At 37.2% G+C, this 18253-nt stretch overlaps 1 non-coding gene across 1 annotated transcript; it reads left to right on the top strand.

Annotated features, from left to right (window-relative positions):
- The first annotated feature begins 14321 nt into the window (after positions 1-14321).
- Positions 14322-14460, top strand: LOC132014644 (U4 spliceosomal RNA). The gene has a single exon (XR_009403329.1). It is a non-coding gene; the product is annotated as a U4 spliceosomal RNA (small nuclear RNA).
- The last annotated feature ends 3793 nt before the right edge of the window (positions 14461-18253 follow it).

The following is an 18253-nucleotide window of genomic DNA, read 5'->3' as shown; positions in this document are numbered from 1 at the left end:
ATAAAGTAAGGGTCCAAGTTCATTTTTAGCATGGAATATCCAGTTTTCCTAGCACTATTGGTTAAAAAGACTATCCTTTTTCCATTGCATGATCTTGACACCCATGTTAAAAATAATTTGACCATGTGTGTGAGGGTTTGTTTGGGGCTCTCTCTTCTATCCCATTGGTCTGTGTCTGTTTTTATAATGCTCACCAATTTTTAAAGTGATTTATAGAAGTGTTCCAACTAAACCAAGAAAAAAGACAAGGTAGGCTTTAGGAGATAGACATGCCAGACCAGAAGATCAATGGTATGGAATCCCTAAATCACAATTTTACTGAGACATAAAGAGTAACTAGTCCACATATGAGCAAGGGACCAAGGTTTCCCAATCCAGAGAAGGAGATTTAATTGATTAAAGAGAATGAGAGTTTTGATAAGCTTGGCAATATGGTAAAGACATGTGGTAGAACAGAAAAAAGCGAGAATCCATTTGAACCTGACTATAGGAATGTTTCCTTTGAATGGCACAGTGCTCATGACATTGAATCTGTATAAAAAATATAATCCAGTCATACATGTTGGCTCTACAGGAGACAAAATTTACATATTCATAATACTGTAAATTTTAAATTGTTCATTGAACTTTCAGTTACAAAAATTAACTCATGGACAAATCAGAGATTTAATGGTTCTACAAGAAAGGATGTAAAGGTTATCCACCTTTATAACATAAAAGGTATGAAATAAGGAGATGGGTTGGAGTTGAAGAGATGGATAGAAAACTGGTGTATTGGTATCTTGATCATTTATAGTGGAGGTCAAGAGATTGATGGCTGTGGTTGTTGGGTTAGGAAGTAGAGATTTAATGAGTTGTTTACAATTGCAGAGGCATCCAGTAGAAGTGTTAATAGTGACAAATGATGGGGAGGTAAGGAAAAGGGGAGGGTGAAGTAGGGAGATATAGGTGAGATAAACCCTCATCTATCAGTAGGATGTCAGTAGACACTGTCTAAAACTATCATGAAAACAAACTCTAAGTGAGCAAGTTAAGAGATTGTTGAGGCATCACAAAGGAGCTAGAAGCAAACATTTTTAAGGGTTGTATCTAAAGAGCAAACTGGTGGGTTGGAAAGATACAACAGCAGACTCCTCAGTCTATTTGACTTTGCAACCACAGGCATATTTTGTTTTGACATTGTAAAGTGAAATACAAAGTGCAATGACAAAAAGAAATTGTGAAATCAGATTAGAATTCATAAATCAGAATAATTTGGGATACTGATTTGATTACAAAATATTACTCAATTTACTAGAGATTCAGTGATGGACATTTTTTAAATAGTGAGGGTGCCATCTGCATTTCATCATTAGTCCTGGATCATAAACTGCTTGATAAAGAAGGTCTTCAAGCTAGAAAATGAAAGAAGTAGAGTTATTAAATATTCATCTTAAAGTGTGTCTGAAATGAAAATGTGAATCATTTGCTTAAATGTTTTTCTTGAAAAATTCAATTCATAAATAACTGATTTATAAAGTGAAGGCAATTAAAAATGCTGATATTATGTCTGTGTCTATAAACAGCAAAACTTCACTAATCCAGATCTCATATATCTGACCCCTTAATCTATCCTTGGAAAACACACAAGAATCAGGATGTAAATTACAAACTTCTTAAAAGATAAAAACTCCTTAGTATCCCAAATCTATGAAGAACTTATAATACTCAACACCCCAAAAATGAATAATCCAATTAAAAATGGGAAGAAGACCGCAGGAATAGACAATTTTCCAATGGAGACATGCAGATGGCCAACAGACACATGAAAAGTTCCTCAACATCACTCATCATCAGGGAAATACAAAACAAAACCATAATGAGATATCACCTCATACTTATCAGAATATCTAAAGTCAACAACACAAGAAACAACAGGTGTTGGTAAGGATGTGGAGAAAGGGGAACCCTCTTGTACTCTTTTGCACTGTTGGTGGGAACGCAAACTGGTGCAGCCCCTCTGGAGGTTCCTCAAAAAGTTAAAAATAGTACTACCCTAAGATCCAGCAATCACACTACTGCATATTTACCCAAATAATACAAAAATACTAACTCAAAGAGATACATGCACCCCAATGTTTATAGCAGCATTAACTACAATAGCCAAATTATGGAAATATATATATATATATTAGTCAGCCATAAAAAAGAATGGAATCTTACCATTTGCAACAACATGGATGGAGCTAGAGAGCATTATGCTAGATGAAATAAGTCAGTCAGAGAAAGACAAATACCGTATGATTTCACTCATATGAGGAATTTAAGAAACAAAACAAAAAAATGAGCAAAGGGGGCAATAAAGAGAAAGAGGCAAACAAAGAAACAGACTCTTAACTATAAAGAACAAAGTGATGGTTACCAGAAGGCAGGTTGGGAGGTGGGGATGTGTTAAACAGGTGGTGGGGATTAAGAAGTGAATGTATGTGGTGAATACTGGGTGATGTATGAAAGTGTTCAATCACTGTATTATGCATCTAAAACTAATATTACACTGTATATTAACTAACTGGAATTTAAGTAAAAACATTTGAACTTCCACATCTCAGTATTTACCAAGACAGCTCCTTCTGCTCCTCCTGTTGGATATATTAATAGATACTGACATCAGTATATACACACAATTCCAAATTTGGGGGAGGAGTAGCCAATCTCTATGTACAGAGTTTTTTAGTAAGTAGGCAGAAAAAGAAATATAATAGGAGGTACTTCACAGCATAAAGAATGAGTTTTAAAAGCAAGGGAAGAGACATTAAAAAAAAAAAAACCTCAAACGATAAAGTAAGCACAAAAGCTTTAAAAAAAAATAGCAGTTGGAAGCCATTTAGTTTGCTAACAAACTGCCCCACATACCAGAAACCCCATAGAGCTGGTGGAGCTTCAAAATTGCTATAATGAATGATAGACTGCTACCTATATGTAGATGACTTTCAAGAATGGATTTCTTCTGCACTCTGGACATACTTATTCAGTTATGCTGGATGACTTCCAACTTCTCTTCCTCATTCTCTTCTGGAAGCTACAACTCGTCCTGATTTCCTGTCTCAGTGGCATGACTCCTGTGCACTAATCCACACTACTCATATCTGCTGGATTTTATACACAGTTTCTTCTACTTGTGTTGTCTTCCTTTTGCACAGATCCCAAGCTGTGGGAAATGCCTGGCCAGTACCTACTCATTTTCAAGACCCAATAGTGGAAGCATCAGCTTGCTGGATTAAGGTTTCCTGTCCTTTCTGGGTCTCAAAAGGTGGCTCATTGCACTCTGTTTAGACAGACATTTCTTGCAGTGTTTATAGCATGTTATCACGGGGCAAAGAAAGGGAGAGAGAACCTTCAAGCAGATTCCCCACTGAGTATGGAGTCTGTTGTGGGGCTTGATATCGGTCTGTATCCCAGGACCCTGAGATCATGACCCAAACCCAAACGAAGAGTCTGAGGCTTAACCAACTGAGCCACCCAAGTACTCCCAGTCTGTATCTTAATTGCCATTGGTGCTTAGCCCCAGACTCTCACAATGTCCTCTATAATAGTGTTTACTGAGCAAATGAGTGAGTTATAGAGAAGTTATGAAGTTATTTTTAATAAGAGCAAAGAATAGTAACAGGCAGTTCTCAAAGTAGAAAACACAAATGTCCGATGAACATACAAAAGATGTTCAGATTTGTACCTTGTTAAGGAAATGCAACCCCCCCCAAAAAAACCAATAATTTAGAATGTCAAAGATGGAAAATATTGATAGTTTCTGGGCTGACCAGGATACGTGAATCCAGCATTCTCAAACATAATTGTTAGGACTATAAAAATATTATAGCTATTATTGCAAGCAATTTCATAATAATTATGAAAATATAGAGTGTATATATTCTTTAACCCCAAAGTCTACTTCTGGGAATATATCTGACAAAAATAAGAGGGTAGCAACTTTTTTTTTTTTTTTTTTTTTTTTAAAGATTTTATTTATTTATTTGAGAGAGAGACAGTGAGAGAAAGCATGAGCAAGGAGAAGGTCAGAGGGAGAAGCGGACTCCCCGTGGAGCTGGGAGCCCGATGCGGGACTCGATCCCGGGACTCTGGGATCATGACCTGAGCCGAAGGCAGTCGTCCAACCAACTGAGCCACCCAGGCGTCCCGAGGGTAGCAACTTATTAGAGAATTGTTTTAGTAGCAATTTCTGCCCAAACAAACAACAAATACACCAACAAATGAAAATGTTCCTGGAAATCTAATTAATATGGTAATCAGTGGGTAAAATTAAGATACATTCATGCTGTGAAAAAATACAAAGAATGAAGTAAATCTATGTGCATTGACTGGAAGAAATTATCCAGGGGTGCTTAGTCTGTTAAGCATCAGCCTTTGGCTCAGGTCTTGGTCTTGGGATTGGCCCTGTTGTGGGGCTCACTGCTCAGTGAGAGAGAGCCTGCTTCTCTCTCTCCCTCTGCAGCCTCCTGCCCCACTGGTGCACACTCTTTCTCCCTCTCAAATAAATAAGTAAAATATTAAAAAAAAAGAAATTGTGTGTAGTATTCTGAATCAAAAAAACTTCCAGAATATGTATTCTTGCACAAGCAAAAGAAAATATGGAAAGATAAAATTGCCAGGGGAGATGGACAGAAGATAGATTTGCTTTGTATACTTATACTTTATTTGAATAGTTTTTTTAATATTTTTAAATTAAGAACTTTAACATATGGAAAGGTACAGAAAATATAACTGATACCTCTTTTTCCATCACTTAGATATATCAAATGTCAATACTTTAACATATTTCCTGCACTTTTCTTTTTACCAAAGAATTTAAGTGTCATAGATAGAGTTAAAGCCATTTATTTACCCATGTTCCTGTTCCCACTCTTCCTCCCAATCTCCCCAGAGAAAACCACTATCTTAACATGGGGATAAATCCTGCCAGTGCATGATTTCATAGTTCACCTGGGCACACATGCTTTCATAGACATCCCAGATCTCTTTTGGTGTTTAAGTTTACATAAATGGTATCATTTTTACCTATGGTTCTATTTTTTCTACTCAGCATTCCTTTCCAGCTTGACCAATGTTGATGTCGTTAATTCATTTTAATTGCCTATAATATTCTGTTTTATAGGCCTACCACAATTTACTTACTCTGCTCTTGATGGAAATGAATGACTTAATGTATATGTTGTCTACCTCTCTTGCGCATGTGCCGGAGTCTCCCTGGGTTACGTAGCAAGAAGCAGAATTGTAGGATCACAGAACATTTCTATTGGATTGATCAAGTTTTCTTTATTCCTCACCATTTTACCTATCAACTGATTGAGAGTTACAGATTCTTTTCTTATTTATTTAATAATTATTCTTAAACTCTTGATGTGCATTCCTTTTTTAGAATAATATGTGAAGATGAAAATTTATTACTTTTTAAAAAATAATTGATAATGGCTACAGTACCATTTGTTAAATAATCTTCCCCTTCCCTGTTGCTTTATTATAATGCTTTATTTAAAATCTTCTAATTCATTTGATGTATTCTGGTTTTTTGGGTTTTTTTAAAAGCTAACTATTTTAGTTCATAGGCCTATTTCTTCATTCTATGTCATCATTTTACCATGTGTAAATGTATTGCAGCTTTATAGCATGTTTTAATGTTACTTATAGCTGCAACTGGGTCCTCAAGCTCCATCATATCAGCCTTGCTTTAAAAATATAATTTTAGCTGTTCAACTGGTTTAATCTTTTAATCTTCCACATATTGTCTTTGAGAAAATAGCCATCAGCCCAAATGTTCCTTTGCTGATAATCTATCTTTTACCTCTGGGTGAATTTTAACAATCTTCTCATTGTTTATGATGTTTCACACTTTTACTATGATTTTTTCCAGGTGCAAATTTATTTTTGTTCATTCCAATGAGACTAGGTGTTTTTTTGTTAATCTGTGGATTTCTATTTTATTTAAGTTCTCAGTATTTATCAGTTATCATATCTCTTAATATTCCTGTTCATTATACACTCTCCTTCTTGATTCTTTACTCCTTGTCTCTTAACAGCTGTTTCATATTCTTATCTATTTTTCTCAATTTGCTGCCTTACAATGAATTTTCTTAGAAACATATTACATTTCATTAATTCTCTCTTCTACTGTATCTTACCTAAAATCTGATTTATTCCAAAGTTTTTAATATCAAATAGTTGAAATTTTAATTTCTGGATATTCCTTTTTATTTAAGAAAATATGTTTTATTTTCTTAGAACATCCTGTTTTTGCCTATAATGTTTCCATTTAAAAAGCATTTTTAACATTGTAGATACAACTACTTTTGTGACTTTATATATAGTGTTCTGAAAGTCTAATCTGTCTCTTTCTCCTGTCTGTTGACTTTTGCATAAGGTGGCTGATTTCCTTGTACATCTTGTAATTTGGGGAGGTGAGTTTATCTTCAAAGGGGATCATTTTTTCGTGAGAACCACATATCCTTTGGGTTGAAGCATGATCTAGAGAGGCTGTGAATTTGCTTCTGCCTGATGTCCCAGTTGTTAGCCCATATCTGGGCTAGTTTTTGGCATTAACTTCTTATTCTGATGACTCCCTTACTATGCATTTGGTAAGATTTACAGGTATATGGCTCAGACTTCTATTTCCTTTCTCACCCACAGCTTTTTATCACTTCCCTGGACAGACGTATTGGCAGAACAAGTGTTTCAAGTTCTTTTCTTTTCTTTTCTTTTTCTTTTTTAAAAATTATTTATTTATTTATTTATTTATTTATTTATTTGGCTTTCCAGTGCTCAATTACATGTAGGTGTCTCAGTTGTAGCTAAATACAGTGAATGGATGGAGCCCCAAAGTAGCACCTTCTGTCCTGGCATGTCAGTTAAAACCCAAGTTCCTAGACCCTCCCTCTATTTCTGATCCTACATCCCGTGGGTTGCTGCAACTCTAGCTGGTGAGTTTTAGCACCGGGAACTTTCTTCTCCTTTTTCCTAGCTCAGTTGTGTATTTTCTCAAGTTTAGTTGTATTTCATCCTTTATTTCTATGAATTTATAATAATGAATTTTCTTTGTTAGTCTGCAGTAGGGCCACAATGAGTTTCCCCTTAGAGTCTGAAATATTACAGGGAACAGGTATTAAAGTTGTAACTTGAAGGATAAATAAAAAAGTACTCTTGATAAAATAAGGATATTTCATATAGAATAATATTCCTTTAAAATTGATATAATTCTATAAGTTTTGAATCTTGAGGTACTGCTCCCTTAGCTCTCTGGAAGATGCAGTTAGTCAGAATAATGTACTCTTCAGGGTTGTGGACACTAGTGTTCACCATACATCAGCTTTAGAAATTCATATATAACACTTTATGATACAATGTTTTATTATCTAGATTGAAAACATGTAGAAACTTATTTTATGACAGAGATAGCATCTTAACTCAGAGACGATATGATTTTATGACAAAGATCATTCATTTTCAATGCTTGGGTAAAGCCTAAAATGTAGTCTCTATCCAGCCAAAGGCAGGTCCCACTGATGCTCTGATGACAGGTCCCAAAATGCAGACACACCATCCAAGAGAGTCCACGCCATCTCAGTAGGACTGATCTGTGTTATCAAAAACAGCACTAACATAAAAACAACTTTTCTTGAATCTCATGTACCCCATGCTACTCAAAGTGTTTGACGTATTTGGCAGCTCACTGATTCTCTCACCAGGTGAAGTAGGCACTGTAGGCATCCCATTTGACAGATGAGAAATTGGAGCATAGATAACTTTACTCAGTCATAAAAAGTAGAGCTGGGCTACAGATTCAGGTTCTCTTAAACCTGATCCTAAACACTCTTCACCTCACCTAGGAGCAGGAAGCACCAAAAATAACCCTCATCAATTTTGCCTCTTTGCCTCAGTTTTTCCTTAGCAGGGTAATTCTATTCCCAGGTTTCTCTCCCCCCACCCCCCCATCCTCATGTAGAGCCACAGAAGGAATCATTCTTCTAAGTGTTCCTTTTTTCTCAACTTTTAGTATAATTGTTCTTCCTGACTGAGCACCTACTTATCCTTCAAGTCCAGCTGAACCAGACCTCTTTGGTTCAGCCTTCCTTGATTTCAGGTGCAACTTCTTAGTGCCTTGGCTTGCTCGTTCACCTGTCTGTATCCCTCTTTACACAGAGAATGAGCTGCCTGTGATCAGGGATTGTGAAAAGTGTTGGGTCCAGAATCCCTGTGAAAGATGTGAATGAATGCTTGGCCATTTGCCACTGGGATGTTTAAAAGAAGCAATCCGCAGCTACACTTGGTGGTTGTTTTCTCAGTAGAGTGGCTTAGTAGTTTCTCTACATCTTTATCTCTGAGCTCTACAGAAATGCAGAAGCAACAGGCCTACAAATATGTCACCACGTGGGCTGTAGAAATCCTTATATTCTATTAATGAGAGAGGAAGAATAAAAATAAAGGGCTTAGGATCTGAAAATAAGGTCAAACTAATACAACAGAAAGGTATACAATTGCTTATCTACTTTTACTTACTAGTATTTATGCTATATGGATATAAGTATATATATTTATATGATTATGGGCCTGATATATGTTTGGGCGAGGAACATACATTTAAGGGAGGGCCAATCATTCCCACACCCTTTATCTAATACACATTAAATGTCTACTGCATGCCAGTCCCTACCCTGCATTCTGGTATTTACAGGTTTACATTATGTACTTACAGCTTTTTTTTTTTTAAATTAATTTATTTTTTTTCAGCGTAACAGTATTGTTTGTTTTTTTTTTAAAGATTTTATTTATTTATTTGAGAGAGAGACAGTGAGAGAGAGCATGAGCAAGGAGAAGGTCAGAGGGAGAAGCAGACTCCGCATGGAGCTGGGAGCCCGATGCAGGACCCGATCCCAGGACTCTGGGATCACGACCTGAGCCGAAGACAGTCATCCAACCAACTGAGCCACCCAGGCGTCCCAGTATTCATTGTTTTCGCACCACACCCAGTGCTCCATGCAATCCATGCCCTCTCTAATACCTTACAAGTTCAAAAGAACAAAAACAAAAACAAAAACAAAACAAAACTGAAGTCAAAAGCTCATTCAGATTCTAATGTCCCTTTTCTGTTCCAGGATTCGATTCAGGAAGCCACATTCCCTTTAGATGTCACATCCTCTTAACGTTCCTCCAGGCTAGGACACTTTCTCAGACTTCCCTTATTTTTGATGATCTTGAAAGTTTTAACATACTGGTGGGGTATTTTGTAGAAGGTACCTGTTTGGGAGTTTTTCTGGCATTTTTCTTCATGATTAAATTGGGGTTTTGGAAGAGAAGATCCCCAAAGAGATCAAAGACAACCCACAGATGTTAGGTGTCATTCTCATCACGACATAATATCCCCCTGACTTAGAGCTGTTGATGTTGCTCCTCACCACCTGCCTGAGGTACTATTTGTCAGGTGTCTCCTCTATTTTCTCACCTTCTGTACTTCTGGGAAGGCAGTCATTGAACAGCCCACACTTAAAGATCAAGGAACGATGTTCTTCCCTCTTGAGAACGGAGTACCATAAATCATTGGAATTCTTCTACAGAGAACGTCTGTCTTTTTTGCTTATTTATTTATTTATCCATCATTTATTTATGTTGGTATGGACTTAGAGATTTTATTTTATACTTCAGGTTATAATCCAATACTAATTTACTTTGTTCCTCAAATTATTGCCACTTTGGCTAGCGGGAGCTGGTTTCATTGACTTCTGTGCCCCTTTGACATATTCCTGTCATTTTTGGTTTTTTGAGGACTTTCTTCCTTTCTGGCACTGTAGGATGCTCTGGGCTCATCTTGTATTTCCTGTTCCAGTTCTATAATTAGCCATTTCTCCAAGGATGCCTGGTTCCTGTTTTGGAGAATGGTATTAGACATCAAGATCTGGGCCGTAAATGTGCTCATTGCTACTAGGGTGTTTTAATCCTAGGACCTCCCTGTTGATAAAGCAAGAAAATACATATGTGTAAACAAATCCTTGTTTTTGTGTGTGTGTATTAATATGTATATATATGTGTGTATATGTATACATATATATACACACACGTGTATATATTTATATATATAAATATGTCCATCTCTATTTATAGTAAGTTATATATTGGTTCACACTGATGTCTCTAGTTCTAATCTATTATCACATGGATCATTCTGGCCTTCTCCCCTTGCTTTTCTATAATGTCCCACTCCAACAGTGAGAAACCTGGCTCCCACCTTCTACCATCCATTTATTTAATTGTCCAGTTCCAGTATACATGTGTAGCGGCTTCAGTTTATAGGCTTTTATTAAAAAAAAAGTTGAAGCCAGTTATTCATTCCTAAGTGCCATTATGGACCGCCTGTAGCAACAGAAATAAACATCGGCCTCTATTATTAGTGCCATTTGGAGAGTGTTAAGAAGATTAAAATAATCATCAAATATTTGTCGTACATGTAAATGGATTCTGCTCAATTCTACAAACATTTGCAAAGAGGTATCCATATTGACAGGTACTGACAAAGGCATGGGTGAATCGAAGGGACCCTTCAGAAAAATAACAACACATGGCACAGGCATTCATTGAGTGACTGCTGTGTGCCAAGCATTGTTCTGGGCTTCGAGGAAGCAAAGATGAGAAAGGTTCACTTTTAAGAGTTTGAAATGTAATAGAGCAGACAGATGAGAAGCAGGCACAGAACTAGAGAAAGGCACACAGTCAGAGCCTGTTAAGTATTAGAATATTTGCATAAGCAAAGAGGAGGAAGAGAGTGCTTTTTACCTGGGAATACCTAAAGAGAAGCCTTCAGAGAGTTGATATTTAATCTGGGCCTTGAATACATGCAGAAATGCAATAGCAAAGAGAGATAAAGAGGAACCTGGGCCAAGGGAATAGCACACACATGAAAGTATATGTTGTTCCTAAAAAATCCTCAGTATCCTATTGGACTTATCCTGATAATATCCTATTACCACTTAGCAAAATTATTTCCTGATAAACCATAAATATAAAAGATTAATGGAGCTTTATGCTTTGGAAACACAGTGACATTTATAACACCTGCACTATTTCCAGTGTGGGACAAACAGTGCAGAAGTGAGTTACTAATAGCATCCTCGGAGAATTAGCTTCTTACAACAACAGACATAGAGATTATGCCTGAGGAAGCAATGGAATAATTAGGTTTTGTGATCTCTTGGGTCTAATAGAACAAATTGCTTCATTTTTCACTTGAGATTAGCCCAATGACTAAACTATACTTTTAAAATGTCGAAATATTTATCACAACTTTTCTGAGCATGTGACCCTAAACACTACATAATATTCTTCAAGGTTATATGAAACTAGAGAATTCTTGTAAAATAGCTATCACCAAAAGTATATTCATTTTTATCTGTTTGGGTCTATCATACTTAACAAGTTGCTTTGTCCTATTTTTACAAAAGTAACCTTCATCCCTCTATAATGACATTATGTTCACATGTTCTTTCTCCTTCAGGATTGTCATCATCACAAATAGTTTCCTACTATATCATCACTGGAATACCCATCAGCATTCCAAATCCAGAGCCATACAGTGTAACTACTGAGAATTCTTTGCAACATCAACCATAATCAAAAGTTATTTTGGCAAAAATACCATCAGTAATTTCAATTTCACTCCAAAATATTTGGGTTAATCCTAGGAAATGGAATATCATGAGGCCTAAAGGTTTTCAGTAATACTAATAGTAATACCAAATGTCATCTGTTAAATTAAAATAAAGAAGAGTAACTCCAAGGCATAAAGGGAACAAACTTTGCATATAAAAAACTCCTTTATGAACAAGAAGTCAAAAGAGAAAAAGTGTAAGAACTAGGAGATTAACAGATATTATATGCATCTATATATATCCTATACAAAAATACCAAACTTGGCTAGATAGGATTTTGGGGTTTAATACATTTTCTATTGGTATAAAGGATTGGTTTTGGTTGGAGGATTTGCTATAGCATCTGACATTTATCAGACCTTTGGGCCCCATCAACTCATGCTTTTGGTAATTCCATGAATGGGCTTGCTATAATGAGGGATGCTGGTACACTGATCAGATCCCCCCCATAACCTTTTTACCTTCCTTCTACTTCAGTGTGCTCACTGCTATTAGATTGTTCCTGCACCTTTCTTCAAGAACCACTATTAGGCTACTCCAGTTGCTTCACATAGACAACTAGAAGTGGAGGTGCTCAAGAATTTATCTATTCTTCCCCTAACCTGGAGCAACCCAATGGCTGATATAGAAATACGAAAGACCAGCTTACTTCCTGGAAACGCAATAGACCCTGTGTTGTTATTTACACTCCAGACCTTCCTACAGGATCAGGCTAAGCCTTGGGATTCACCTGAAATCACACCTGTACAGGCCCTATAGACATGGAAAATCCTCTCATGCAGATCTCAAGGATCTGCTGGAAGATAAAAATGCCACATGGAGGGGCGCCTGGGTGGCTCAGTGGTTTAAGCCTCTGCCTTTGGCTCAGGTCATGATCTCGGGGTCCTGGGATCGAGCCCCACATTGGGCTCTCTGCTCAGCGGGGAGCCTGCTTCCCCCTCTCTCTCTGCCTGCCTCTCTGCCTACTTGTGATCTCTCTCTGTCTATCAAATAAATAAATAAATAAAAATGCCACAGGGAGTCTCTGGCAAGTCACAATAGGAATGTCACAGCACAGATTCCTGGGTTCTAGAGCAAAGTCATGTCATCTGCAGCAGAGAACTGTAAACCACTTGAAAACTTGCTCTCAGTATTATTCTGGACCCTGGTAGAGACTGAGTGTCTGTACCATGTGGCATCAGGCTGGCCATCATGGGATGAGTGCTGCAGACCCACCAAGACTTAAAGCTCAGTTTTATTTCATTGTACAGTAAAGGTGATACATCTGAGTTCAGGCCCAGGGAGTTCTCAAACTCATCATTTTTGCACACAGCCTCTCCTTTAACTCATGTCTATGGCCTCATGGGGGATTGCCTATGACTAACTGCTGGAAGAGAAAAAAATGAGCTTGATTCATGGCTTAGAATGTTGGTGAACTAGAAATGGATTACCACTGCAATACAGTCCCATTTAAGGGTACTTCTGAAAGATAATGGCAAAGTAGAAATCTTCCTAATGACCATTTGGTGATCTACTTTGTGTTGAAATAAAAGTGCCGGAGATAAGAATTTACTTGAATCTATGGGTGGGGGTCAATGTCTTTAGTGGTTGGTTAGGGCCCAGAGGAGTAAGATTGGAAGATTAGCCATAAGGTCATGGAGAGTGCATGTTGATAGACCAATGGAAGTTGGCACAAGTGTAAGAGTCTTGGTATCATATGTTAACATCCACTGGGGAGCATCTGCTACAGAAGAGACATTAGCATGCAGGTGAATTGAATAATTAGTCCAGAAAATGATGGTCACTCTCTGTCCTTGGCTACCTCAATGCTATGTAGTGGGTTCGTGTGTGGGGTAGCTATGGTGGAACAGAAGCTATACATGGGCCTGCCACCATGGATCTCTCAACAAGGCTGATACATCTTTTACTGCTGCTGAATGTCCAATTCATGAGCCACAAAGACTGACTTTAAGCCTCCAGTATATTACTATCTTGGAGGAAACGAATCAATTACTTGGTGATAAGTTGATTACCCTAAAAAGATTCGTTCTGTCCTGAAAAGGTCAGCATTTTTTCCCTATTGCAATTGAATCCTATTCTAAATATATATTTTCCTTTCTCAATGCTGATCTCAGCCTCTATCATGTAAGACTTAGGGAGTATCTGAATACTGGCATACAATTCCACATAGCATTGCCTCTAACTTTGATAGCAAAAGAGGTATAGCAGTAGACGTGTAATTATGGGATTCACTGGTCATACCCACACTAAATCCAGAAGCTATTAGCCTGACAGATTTTTAAAAACAATTTATTGTTTCAAAAGTGTAAGAAATATCTGGTCTTCAATACCCTTAGCAACCTGAGTTCTACCCATGTTGACTCTAATCCTACTTCAAGAGTTCTTTTTTTTTAAGATTTTATTTATTCATTTGACAGAGACACAGCGGGAGAGGAAACACAAGCAGGGGGAGTGGGAGAGGGAGAAGCAGGCTCCCCGCAGAGCAGGGAGCCCGATTAATAGCTCTATCTTAAAGTAATAATATAAAATACAAATAAAAATTTATGTAAAATATTTGTCATAACATTACTGACAATATTAAAAAGCTGGGACAGGTCCCACATCAGGAAAATTGAGAGTTAAATTAAGATATGTAAAAATAGCTTTGTACAGTGGCACTATCATAGCCAATGAGGTTTATCCGAGGCGTAATTATTGCTAATTGAAAACTTTTCCCAATACCCCGCCATGACGACTTGAAATACAGTCAGCATGGGCAATTTTTTTTTTTAAGATTTTATTTATTTATTTGACACAGAGAGATCACAAGTAGGCAGAGAGGCAGGCAGAGAGAGAGGAAGGGAAGCAGGCTCCCTGCTGAGCAGAGAGCCCGATGCAGGACTTGATCCCAGGACCCTGAGATCATGACCCGAGCCGAAGGCAGCGGCTTAACCCACTGAGCCACCCAGGCGCCCAGCATTGGCAATTTTTGACAGTCTTTACAGAGACTGAATATATTGTTCTCAAAAGACAGTATAAAGCTTACCTGTTTATCCTGTAAAAATAAAAAAAAAGATATGTACATATGGTAGAATAATATTCAACTATTAAAAATTATTCTTATTAGCAAAAAATTATTCTAACGGTTTTTAATAATTGACATAATTTTAAGGGGAAAATGCTTAAAATATTTAAGAAAATTTTAACTTAAGAGAAAACAGGAAAAAATATTTGGGCTAGCAGATACCAACTTTAATTATAAAGCTGGAGTCATTAAAATAATTCAGGATTTATGCAAAGACCTACAAATATTAATGATGACACTAACAGCTGAATTTTTTTGGCTTTTACTGTGTGCCCTCTACTGACCAAAGTAACAGATAAGTATGAACTCACTTCATCCTCACAACAACAATATGAAATACACACTAGTACCATCTGCATGAAGAGGTTAAGGGTCTTGACTCTCTGGAATTGAATAAATTACTTAAAAACAGACCCAAGTGTATGTCTACCATGGTGTATGATAGAGAAGCCACTGTAAGTCAGTGGCAAGGACTGGAAGTATTCAATAAGTGATGCTGGACACAAGGTTTTCCATATATACAGGGGAAAATGACATTAGTTCCTGACCTCATACCAAGTGCTGTGCATAAACAAACTCTAAAGAAACATTCAAATTATTAGAAGAACATATATAAGAAAAGACTGATGACTATATTGATCAGGGTCTGGGCAGGAAACAGGTAGTCACTCAAAAGTGGTAACTGAAGAGAGCTTAATGACTGGACCACTTACAAAGCTATGGGGACAGTTAAGAGAAACAAATAGGGAATCATGAATTCTTCTGGGACTGATGACAGCCAACAGTCCTGTTACAATCCCTAGGCTTGAAGGGGAATGGGAAGGGATCAATTAGGGGAAAGCCAGAGCTACAGAAAAGGGCTACTCAGCGGGACCTCAACCTGAGACAGAGGAATGCAATATTTCCAAAACTTCATATGGCAAAGAATAACTCAGGAATGCAAATACCTCAGTTTTTCTCTCTTCCTGCCTCTCAGTCTGCAGATGTTTCCCACTGGTGAGACTCAACTGGAAGATAGAGACCAAATGAGTCCAGCTGGCCCAGAGCACAGAGTAGAGAAGGGTGGATGGTGAATCTGGAAGGGCAAACAGTGACTATCCAACAACACAATGACGGAGTCAAGAAAGGGACTTTTTGGATAAGATAAGAAGAGTACAATTATTAGGGCATAAGACTGATAAATTTGACTATTATCAAATTTAAAACTTGTATGATAATCCAGTTTAAAAGGCAAGAGTCAGATTGAAAGAAGGTATCTGAAACATAATAACAAAAATTCATATCCAGAATATTCATGTATGTATAATATATGTTTATGTGTGTGTGTGTGTGTGTGTGTACTAAATATGGGTAGGCATGTGAAGAAAAGACCTCTCATTCATACAGGTGAATTGGTACACCCACTACAGGGAGAGTAATTTGGCAATATCAAGTGAAACTAAAATTGTGTATACCTTATGATCCATGAATTTCTCCTCTAAAAATATTGTCCAGAGAAATTCTTGCAAATGTGCTCCAGGAAGTCATATTTTAAGAATATCCACTGTAGTGTTCTTTAAATATGAGAGAAGAAATTGAAAAGAACTAGTTGTTATTCAGAAGGAATAAATAAATTGTGGTCTAGTCATATAATGAAATATTACCTAGAAGTTCAAATTCATAAGCAATACATTTACCTTTGACAATAAAGATAGATTTAAAAAATAGGTTGAATGAAAAACAGCTGCATTGAAGAAAGCTTTAGAACAGTATGGTGGCATTTATGCAAACATTTAAAAACAAAAATAATATAATGCAAATGTGTATGTAACAAAAATATAAAATATTGACTTGAAGGATGTGTGTCACATTTTTGAAAGGAGAATGGATCTGGGGAGGGAGAAACTAAAGTACTTCAATTTTTTTTTATTATAATCAGTTAGGCAACACATAGTACATCATGAGTTTTTGTTGTAGTTTTCAATGATTCATTAGTTGCGTGTAACACCCAGTGCTCATCCCAACATGTGCCCTCCTTAAAGTACTTCAATTTCATTTATAACCTTCTATTTAAAATGTGCGAAACTTCACAAAATGAATTGGGCAGAGGTATACTAAAATGTTAATAGAGACTCTGGAGAGTGGCACTTTAGGCAATATTTTTCCTTACTCTTTATATTTTTCTCTATTTTTGAAATTTTCTAAAATGACCAATTGTTAATTTTATAACTTTCCCTTCCCCCTGTTTTTTTTTTTTTTAACCAGCCATGTTATAGGAACAATCATAGCAGGCTCCATTTTATTTTATTTTATTTTATTTTATTTTATTTTATTTTAAAGATTTCTTTCTTTACTTTGAGAGAAAGAGCATAAGAGGGGGAGAGGGAAAAAGTAGAGAGAATCTCAACCAGACTCTCAAGCAAACATGGGGCTCAATCTCATGACCCTGAGATCAGGATTGAGATCAGGACCTGAGCCAAAACCAAGAGTCAGATGTGTAACTAGCTGTGCCACCCAGACCCCCCACAGCAGCCTCCATTTTAGAAGAAAAACGAGTTGCGATCCGCGTGGGATATGAGGGAACCCTGGTGATACGTGTTCCTGATGCTCTTCTCTAGGCAGGTGTAAGCCACAGTGACCTTGAGGTGAGATGATAATTTAAGATGTTCTGACTTCGGCAATGCTTATGATTCTCTCCTCATGTTGTACTCAGCATGTAGAGTCATGGTTTTCATTAGGATTTTCCCAGTGTCATGTCCAGGTTAATGAAATATATGGGTGAGTCACCAGTGACTGTGTACATATTTAATGCATGCCGTCTGTTTTTAACGCATGTTCAAAAATAAAGCTTTTTGGTACTCTTCCTAAATTTATTATGCCCTAATTTTTTTCCTCTTCTAAAAATTTTCTTACTCTACTACAGTTAGCTCTCTTAAACTGATTTCTGTCCCCCCATGCCTTCTTTCTCATTCATCATTTTTAAACCAGTCAAGCCCAAAGCCAAAAGGCACACTGTCCCAAGGTGATCGACATGGAATTTGAAGTTGGACATTATGGGTTTGAGTGCAGGCTCTGCTTCTAATTATTTGCATAATATTGAGCAAATGACTGTCTTTCTGAGCCTCAGTTTATCTCTAAATTGTAGATTGTACCACTTGGACCTGAGGTGAGTGACCTCATTAAAATAACCAGATCACAGGTGTCAATGTGATTTGCAAACTATAAAATGCCAAAGGCAGGGTTTACCAGCTCTCTTGGACTAAGTAAGTAGCTCCAGGATACCCAAGGAGGGAGGAGAGGGGAAGGGGCTAGCCATCTCCTTGCTAAGGAGTGAGCCAAAAGATTTGTAGGAGGGGTCCCTCTCGGCAAAGTACTAGTTGGTCTGACAGCATGCACATAGAAGATGCTGTCACTCTGATGATCAGTGGCCATATAATTCCTAGGTAGGAAGACAGCAGATCGATGGCACTGATCCTCAGTTTTTATAGCTTTTATAGCTTTACATCTTCCTTTCTTTGTTTTAGAGGGA

This window comes from Mustela nigripes, chromosome 3 (assembly GCF_022355385.1).
Source record: "Mustela nigripes isolate SB6536 chromosome 3, MUSNIG.SB6536, whole genome shotgun sequence".
NCBI lineage: Eukaryota > Metazoa > Chordata > Mammalia > Carnivora > Mustelidae > Mustela > Mustela nigripes.
Note: the sequence above shows the minus strand (reverse complement) of the source record. Positions and strands in the feature narration are given on the sequence as shown.